The following is a 7,988-nucleotide window of genomic DNA, read 5'->3' as shown; positions in this document are numbered from 1 at the left end:
TTGCCCTACACTAGTATCAGACACTGTATACAACTCCCGAGTGGCGCAGCGGTCTAAGGCATCGCAGTGCTGTAGGTGTCTCTACAGACACCCTGGTTCGAATCCCGCCGTGATTGGGAGTCCCATAGAGCGGCGCACAATTTCCCCGGGTTTGACAGGTGTAGGCCGACATTGTAAATAAGAATCTCTTCTTAAACTGGCGTGCCAAATATTTTCCAACTGCTCAGTATACAGTCTACCTTTTATGGCCACAGGGTGTAGCACTTCACCTACAGTGTGTCCAAGGTTCAGCATCTCCTACTCCCAGAATGCCTCAGTGGTTTGCCAAGCCTTCAACAATGCAGCCTTGATCGTGCACACAGGGGATCTAGCTACTCGTACAGCGCGCAATTGGCATGGACATGCTTACAAAAATAAAACTTAACACCGAACATGCCATTTTGTTATCAACTTGTATAAAGCGAAATATGTTTTGAAGCTGATTGAAGTATATATATTTTTTACATTTTGGAGCCTCATACCGGGTGAGTAGCAAGCTAACTAAGCTAACGTTCGTCTGCTAGCAAGCAAATGCCTATTGTGGCTAACGTTAGCTGGCTAATCGCCCCCCCTTTTCTCAATCACATTATATTGTCTTATTATTGTGCGGAGACGTCTATTCCTTTCTGTAGCTATTCCGTAATTAACTTATTTCGCCTCGAGTATTGTGCACTGAAAAAACCTTATCGCCAGCTGGTTAGCACTGCGTGTGTGTCGTGTCGTTATTGGTACCCTCTCAAGCGTGTTTGTTGTGATCTCCCTCTGACCGACACACGTCAACGTCAGAGTTAGTTTGATGGCAAAACAATGTATCAATTTGAAATTACAAAACGGCACTTGATGTTTGTGTTACAAGCAACCAAAAGTATGTGTATTGTAGCAAGCATCGGAAATCGTTAGCTAGCTAGTCAATGCAACCCAAAAGTAGTTTGTCCATTTGATGTGCATGCTGCATTGTAGTTGGCTATCCGGCACAATATATACACTCCCATTCAAATGGCTAACGTTACCATTGAAGAGTGAATCATGGTACGTACGGTACAATGAAGGGTGAAACCAACAACATGGATTTAGAACCAATACATTGTAGCTTACTATTTTGTAATATTGTTCTGGGCTGAGTGTCCCAAAAGCTTCGAAGCACTAAGATCATCTTTCGTTCGTCACGATTCCACTGAAACTAAAATATCTTAGTGCTATGAGGCTTTTGGGAAACCCAGTCCTGTTCTGTTACGTTAAGCTTCAGTAGAGGTCCCAGATGAAGCTACCCCCTACTAATTGTGGTAACGGCTAAGACTAACCTCAGATTGCCTTGCCGCTAGTGGCCTATTTGGATTTCATATGATGTTTTAAAGTGTATCTTGTGACTGATGGAGTATGGATACTATATTGAAAACAAGTTAGGATATGCACACTCCTCCATAGTTGCATTATCAACAGTAATAGGCCTAGCTATCCCTTGATCATGACTCTGTTTCATTAAACATGAGAGTTATTGGAAGAAGGCATCTTCCATACCGAGGAGGTTTATTTAGAAACCCCCGACGATCAATCTGAACATTAACGGCGGCAGGTAGTCTAGTGGTAAGAGCGTTGGGCCAGTAACCAAAAGGTTTCTGGATCGAGTCCCTGAGCTGACAAGGTAAACATGTTGTTCTGCCCCTGAACAAGGCAGTTAACCTACCAGGGAACAGTGGGTTGTCATTGTAAATAGGAATTTGTTCTTAACTGACTTGCCTAGTTAAATAAAGGTAAAACAAATGAACAGGCGTCGCTTGGGGTACAGTTTTGGAAGCATAATTTAAAAAAAAAGTTACATTGACAGGCAAGGTTAGTGTTCCCACACAGCCATATCTGAATGACCACATTCTAAATGTGTTTTCTGTCATTTTGAGCATCGTGGGTGGACGCCCTAATCAGGTTACGCACCCAATGCATATGGGTCCAGGACATTTCTCAAATGTCCAGCTCCACATGTTTATAACAGAAACCCGGTTGCAGTTGATTGAACACGTAGAAGATATGATAGCAATTTTGTGTTAAAGGCAACCTGAGCGTATATAAGCTAATGATGGCCATATGTCTAGGGGAGGAGGGGTGTTGATGGTCACATTAAAACAATCTTAGGCATGTATATAGTTTTATTGGTTCAATAGTGTTCCACCTTGTCAGCAGCATCAGATTTAGTTCATATAAGTTTGCCGTGGGGGGGTGTTTATATTTGTCCTTTTTCACACTGCCATTGTGAACAGTGACCATGGAGCAATTGGGGAAAGTGCCTTGCTCAAGGGCACATCAACAGATTTCCACCTTATCTGTTCAGGGTTTCGAACTAGCGACCATACGGATATTGGCTCGAACCGCTAGGCTACCTGCTGCCCAGTAGTGACAGACCGGTGATGTAATTGTTTCCCATGGACCCCAGCAAGAGAATAAATCAACATGTACCACATGGGACAACAGCCTTTAACAGTGGACAAGGTTATTGATCCTCTCATAGGGGCTTGATAGCTGTGTCGCCCAATGATCTTCTCTTGTGGTCACCAAGTAATCAACCTTAGCTGCAAGTTGTGATATTGACACAATCAGCATTCCATTACTGTGCTGTGACATGGTCTCTTGTTTTCACACCGCCTTTCATTAAACATTTTAACCCTTTACACTTGTACAAAATGGCTGATTTGGACACGGATAAGCTCCTAAATTGGAATGCAGTGGCTGTACAGTAACATGTTATAAATGACATGGCTGACTTCGGTCGTCAGTTGAATGGTGTTTCTTCCGGCACATTGGTGCGGCTTGCTTCTTGGTTAAGCGGGTCGGTGTTAAGAAGGACGGTTTGGTGGGGCATGTTTCAAAGGACACCAGAAAGTGGAAAGCAAAAAGTGTGCTTGCTCTAGTTCCTCAACAGCACAGCTATGAGAGCTAAAAAAATTGCCTTATAGTTGAAGACTTCTTTCAATCATAATCGTGCATTGAAATTACTTAGGAACTGCACACTCTGGAGAGGTGTGTCCCCGCTTGGAGACACAAGTTAGTCCTCTCACTCAAACCCTTGTCAATTTGTTGTCCTATGTTGCACCTACCCCACATTTCCAGGAATATTCTTATGTCAAATTTTGTAATCAACAAATGCAGCGAAAAGTACAGTAAATGTAAAATGCACATGAAATCAACCGTGTAATGTTTGGATTCAGTCGTGTCAGGTGAACTGTTATGTCCTTAACTTTGGTCTAATAATTCCCTTTCAATTGCTACCATGCTTATGCATATGTGCTTCATATTTCTTCTGTAAGAAACATTTTCATTTAGCCCTATCCGTATAGGCCAATTCCCACAAGTGTAAAGGGTTCATTCTTTCCTTATGCAGCAATATTTTGTGGGGAATTACTTCAGCCAGCTTAATGACAATAAATGAGCAAATAATCCAGAGGTGTTGCCTTTTGCAGTGTCTGCTCGACCTTCTCGCTGGCGACGCTGAGTGAGTGCAGAAGTTTGGCTGTGTTTGGCTTTGAGTGTTCGTGTTGCCGGGCGGGCTCTAAAGCCGTACTCGTCAACATCTGTTTTATGTTGTCTCGTTTTCTGACAGTGCGAGACGTATTTATATAGGGCCAAGCCACTCACTTCTGCAGTTCAATTTATTGCGTTTCAGAGAACATGAACAGATGTCAACTGTAGGTGGAGAACGTGAATGAATCAGAGGCTGATTTAAATGAACTTGAAGAGTGAGACATTGCACTGTGTAAGAGAATGTTGGTATGAGAGGGAGATGTCAGAATTCATGTTTCCCTTTTTTTTTTTGAGGACCCTGATGGCAATCCTACCGCCACACATGGTAAACATACTAAGATGAAAGCAGTTCAAAATAAATAGCTAGCCAACCTAGCATGGGCCAAGGGTACATTTTTGACTGGCAGCCCTGTCAGTGTGTTTTCTTAGTGGGGTGCCAGAACAGCAGAACATAATATCCTGTGAAAGGGCACTTAACCTTTCTGGCGCAGGCGTTCTGCTAGCGACCCACCTCGACAACATCCGGTGAAATTGCAGAGCGCGAAATTCAATTGACAGAAATAGAAATATTTAGCATTCATGAAAAGCTTAACTTCTTGTTAATCCAGCCGCTGTGTCAGATTTCAAATGCGATTATCTGAGGACAGCTCCCTGCATACAAAAGCATGAAAAACATATTTCAACCAGGCAGGTGCGCCACGAATGTCAGAAATAGCGATATAATAAATGCCTTACCTGAAGATCTTCTTCTGTTGGCACTCCAATAGGTCCCAGCTACATAATGAATGGTCCTTTTGTTCAATAATGTCCTTTATATCCCCAAAAACTCAGTTTAGCTGGCGCGCTTCATTCAATAATCCACCGGTTTGCCTCCTTAAAAATGAATCTCAAATGTTACCAACAAACTTATCCCAACAAGTCAAACAACGTTTATAATCAAACCTAAGGTACCCTAATACGTAAATAAACGATACAGTTTAAGACGGAGAATCTTTATTGTCTTTACCGGAGATATACAACAAAACGCGCTCTCATCCACGCGCATGAAAACACTACAGCCAAAGTGGGAGCCACTTAGAAAAACTACAAATTCGAGCTCATTTTTCAAAAAACATGCCTGAAACTCTTTCTAAAGACTGTTGACATCTAGTGGAAGCCCTAGGAACTGCAATCTGGGAGGATTTCGCCTCATAATTAACATGACAGCCATTGGAATCAGTGGTAGGCTGAATTGTTTTGGGGGTGGAATGTTTGTCCTCAGGGTTTTGCCTGCCATACCAGTTCTGTTATACTCACAGACATAATTGGAACAGTTTTAGAAACTTTAGAGTGTTTTCTATCCAATTCTACCAATTATATGCATATCCTAGCTTATGGGCTGGAGTAACAGGCAGTTTACTTTGGGCACGCTTTTCATCCGGATGTGAAAATACTGCCCCCTAGCCCAAAGAGGTTAATGAACAGGACATGGTCTACCCGGGTCCCTTTCACAACAAATCTATAGTGCCAGTTTCTGGGCTCTACTTCCGGCGCCCACAGAGATGGCTGCCTCGCTTAGCGTTCCTAGGAAACTATGCAGTATTTAGTTTTTTTACGTGTTATTTCTTACATTGGTACCCCAGGTAATCTTAAGTTTCATTACATAGTCAAGAAGAACTACTGAATATAAGAGCAGCGTCAACTCACCATCATTACGACCAGGAATATGACTTTCCGAAAGCGGATCTTGTGTTCTGCCTTCCACCCAGGACAATGAATCGGATCCCAGCCGGCGACCCAAAACAACGACGTCGTAAAAGGGGCAAACGAAGCGGTCTTCTGGTCAGGCTCTGTAGACGGGCACATCGCACACCACTCCCTAGCATACTACTCGCCAATGTCCAGTCTTTTGACAACAAGGTTGATGAAATCCGAGCAAGGGTAGCATTCCAGAGAGACATCAGAGACTAACGTTCTTTGCTTCACGGAAACATGCCTCACTCGAGAGACTCTATCGGAGTCGGTGCAGCCAGCTGGTTTCTTCACGCATCGCGCCGACAGAAGCAAGCATCTTTTTGGTAAGAAGAGGGGCTGGGGGGGGGAATATGTCTTATGATTAACGAGACGTGGTGTGATCATAAAAACATACAGGAACTCAAGTCCTTCTGTTCACCTGACTTAGAATTCCTCACAATCAAATGTTGACCGCGTTATCTACCAAGGGAATTCTCTTCGATTATAATCACAGCTGTACATATTCCCCCCCCCCAAGCAGACACATTGACGGTCCTGAACAAACTTTATTTGACTCTATGTAAACTGGAAACCACATGTCCTGAGGCTGCATTCATTGTAGCTGGGGATTTTAACAAGGCTAATCTGAAAACAAGACTCCCTAAATTCTATCAGCATATCGATTGTGCAACCAGGGCTGGTAAAACCCTGGATCATTGTTATTCTAACTTCCGCGACTCATATAAGGCCCTCCCCCGCCCTTCTTTCGGAAAAGCTGACCACGACTCCATTTTGTTGCTTCCAGCCTACAGACCGTGACTAAAACAAGAAGCTCCCGCGCTCAGGTCTGTTCAGCGCTGGTCCGACCAATCTGATTCCACACTTCAAGACTGCTTCGATCATGTGGATTGGGATATGTTCCGCATTGCGTCCAACAACAACATTGACAAATACGCTGATTCGGTGAGCGAGTTCATTAGAAAGCGCCTAAATAAACTGCACTAACTAGCTACGTTACATGTTGATATTGTTTTCTATATTATTGTGTGTAGCTACGTTTGCTAGCTAGCCAGCCCATAGAGAGAGCATTGCATTGTGGATTTTGTAGTCAACTTAAGCTGCAACAGATTTCCACAATTTATGTTTCATGTTGCTACCAACCTTAATATAATGCCAAAATGAAACATGTGTTCACAAAAAATATTGTGTGTTTATTTAACACTGTAAATGAAAGGAATGAGTGGTTTTGGGTGGATTTTCCCTTTAAGACTTGGGTCCCATCTCTATCAGGTAGTAATTCCCCCATGGTAGGGCATTATCGCCCTGGCTGCTCTCCCACAATCCATCAGTGTATTGAGAATGGGGTGGCTGCAGGATTGGGTGGGCTGGGGTTGGCAGCTGTTGGCAGCACCTGCCTCCATCTGTGATGGGCTAGCAGCCTGGCCTGGGATATAGAGGCCCTGGAAACAGGGCTGCCTTGGCCAGATAACAAGAGGGAGGATTTTTTGTTGTTAGGGCTGGCTGTGGTGTGGGTGTGTGTGTGTTCAGCTGATTTGTTTTACATAACTTTTCATTGGGTCGCTTCCAGCCTTGCTCCGATGTGGGCAGCCTTGCCAGGGGATTCACAGGGCATGTGGGTCTCCGTTCAGCTCAGGTATACCCGAGTGATAGCCACTGTACATTTATGTTGACCAAGCTCAAGGTCATTGCACTGACATTGTTTGGCAGGTAGGCTTAATATGTGGTGGGCTTAACATTCAGAGCACCTTTGTGGATGTCAAACCTGATGAGAGATGTGTGTGTGTGTTCCACTGTACAGTGCTTTCAGAAAGTATTCAGACCCCTTCACGTTTTTCACATTTTATGTTACAGCCTTTTTCTAAAATGTATTTTATTTTCCTCATCCGTCCACACACTAGCCCGTAATGACAAAGTGAAAACAGGTTTTTCTACATTTTAGCAAATGTATTAAAAAATAAATAAATACCTTATTTACATAAGATTTCAGACCCTTTGCTGTGAGACTCTACATTGAGCTCATTTGCATCCTGTTTCCATTGATCATCCTTGATGTTTCTACAACTTGGTTGGAGTCCACGTGGTAAATTCAATTGATTGGACATTATTTGGAAAGGCACACACCTGTCTATATTAGGTCCCACTGTTGACAGTGCATGTCAGAGCAAAAACCAAGCCACGAGGTCGAAGGAATTGTCCGTAGAGCTCAGAGACATGATTGTGTCGAGACAGATCTGGGGAAGTGTACCAAAACATTTATTTCTGCAGCATTGAAGGTCCACCAGGAACACAGTGGCCTCCATCTTAAATGGAATACATTTGGAACCTCCAAGACTCTCCCCAGAGCTATCCGCCCGGCCAAACTAAGCAATCGGGGGAGAAGGGCCTTCGTCAGGGAGGTGACCAAGAACCCGATGGTCAATCTGACATGGCTCCAGCGTTCCTCTGTGGAGATAGGAGAACCTTCCAGGGGGACAACCATATCTGCAGCACTCGACCTATCAGGCCTTTATGGTAGAGTGGCCAGACGAAAGCCACCCCTCAGTAAAAGCCACATGACACTTGGAGTTTGCCAAAAAAGCACCTAAATGATTATCTGGTCTGATGAAATCAAGATTGAACTCTTTGGCCTGAATGTCAAGCGTTACGTCTGGAGGAAACCAGGCACAGCTCATCACCTGGCCAATACCATCCCTACGGTGAAGCAT

At 43.8% G+C, this 7,988-nt stretch overlaps 1 protein-coding gene across 1 annotated transcript in view; it reads left to right on the top strand.

The window, feature by feature from the left end:
• The first annotated feature begins 307 nt into the window (after window positions 1-307).
• The window catches only part of LOC139407368 (exostosin-like 3), a 56,159-nt gene continuing 48,478 nt past the window's right edge, over window positions 308-7,988 (top strand). The window contains exon 1 of the mRNA XM_071151088.1: window positions 308-524. The gene's annotated coding sequence lies outside the window, so the exon portion shown is untranslated. The remainder of the gene's footprint in view (window positions 525-7,988) is intronic.

This window comes from Oncorhynchus clarkii, chromosome 4 (genome assembly GCF_045791955.1).
Source record: "Oncorhynchus clarkii lewisi isolate Uvic-CL-2024 chromosome 4, UVic_Ocla_1.0, whole genome shotgun sequence".
Lineage (NCBI taxonomy): Eukaryota > Metazoa > Chordata > Actinopteri > Salmoniformes > Salmonidae > Oncorhynchus > Oncorhynchus clarkii.
The sequence above is the reverse complement of the archived record's forward strand: the minus strand, read 5'-3'. Positions and strand labels throughout refer to the sequence as shown.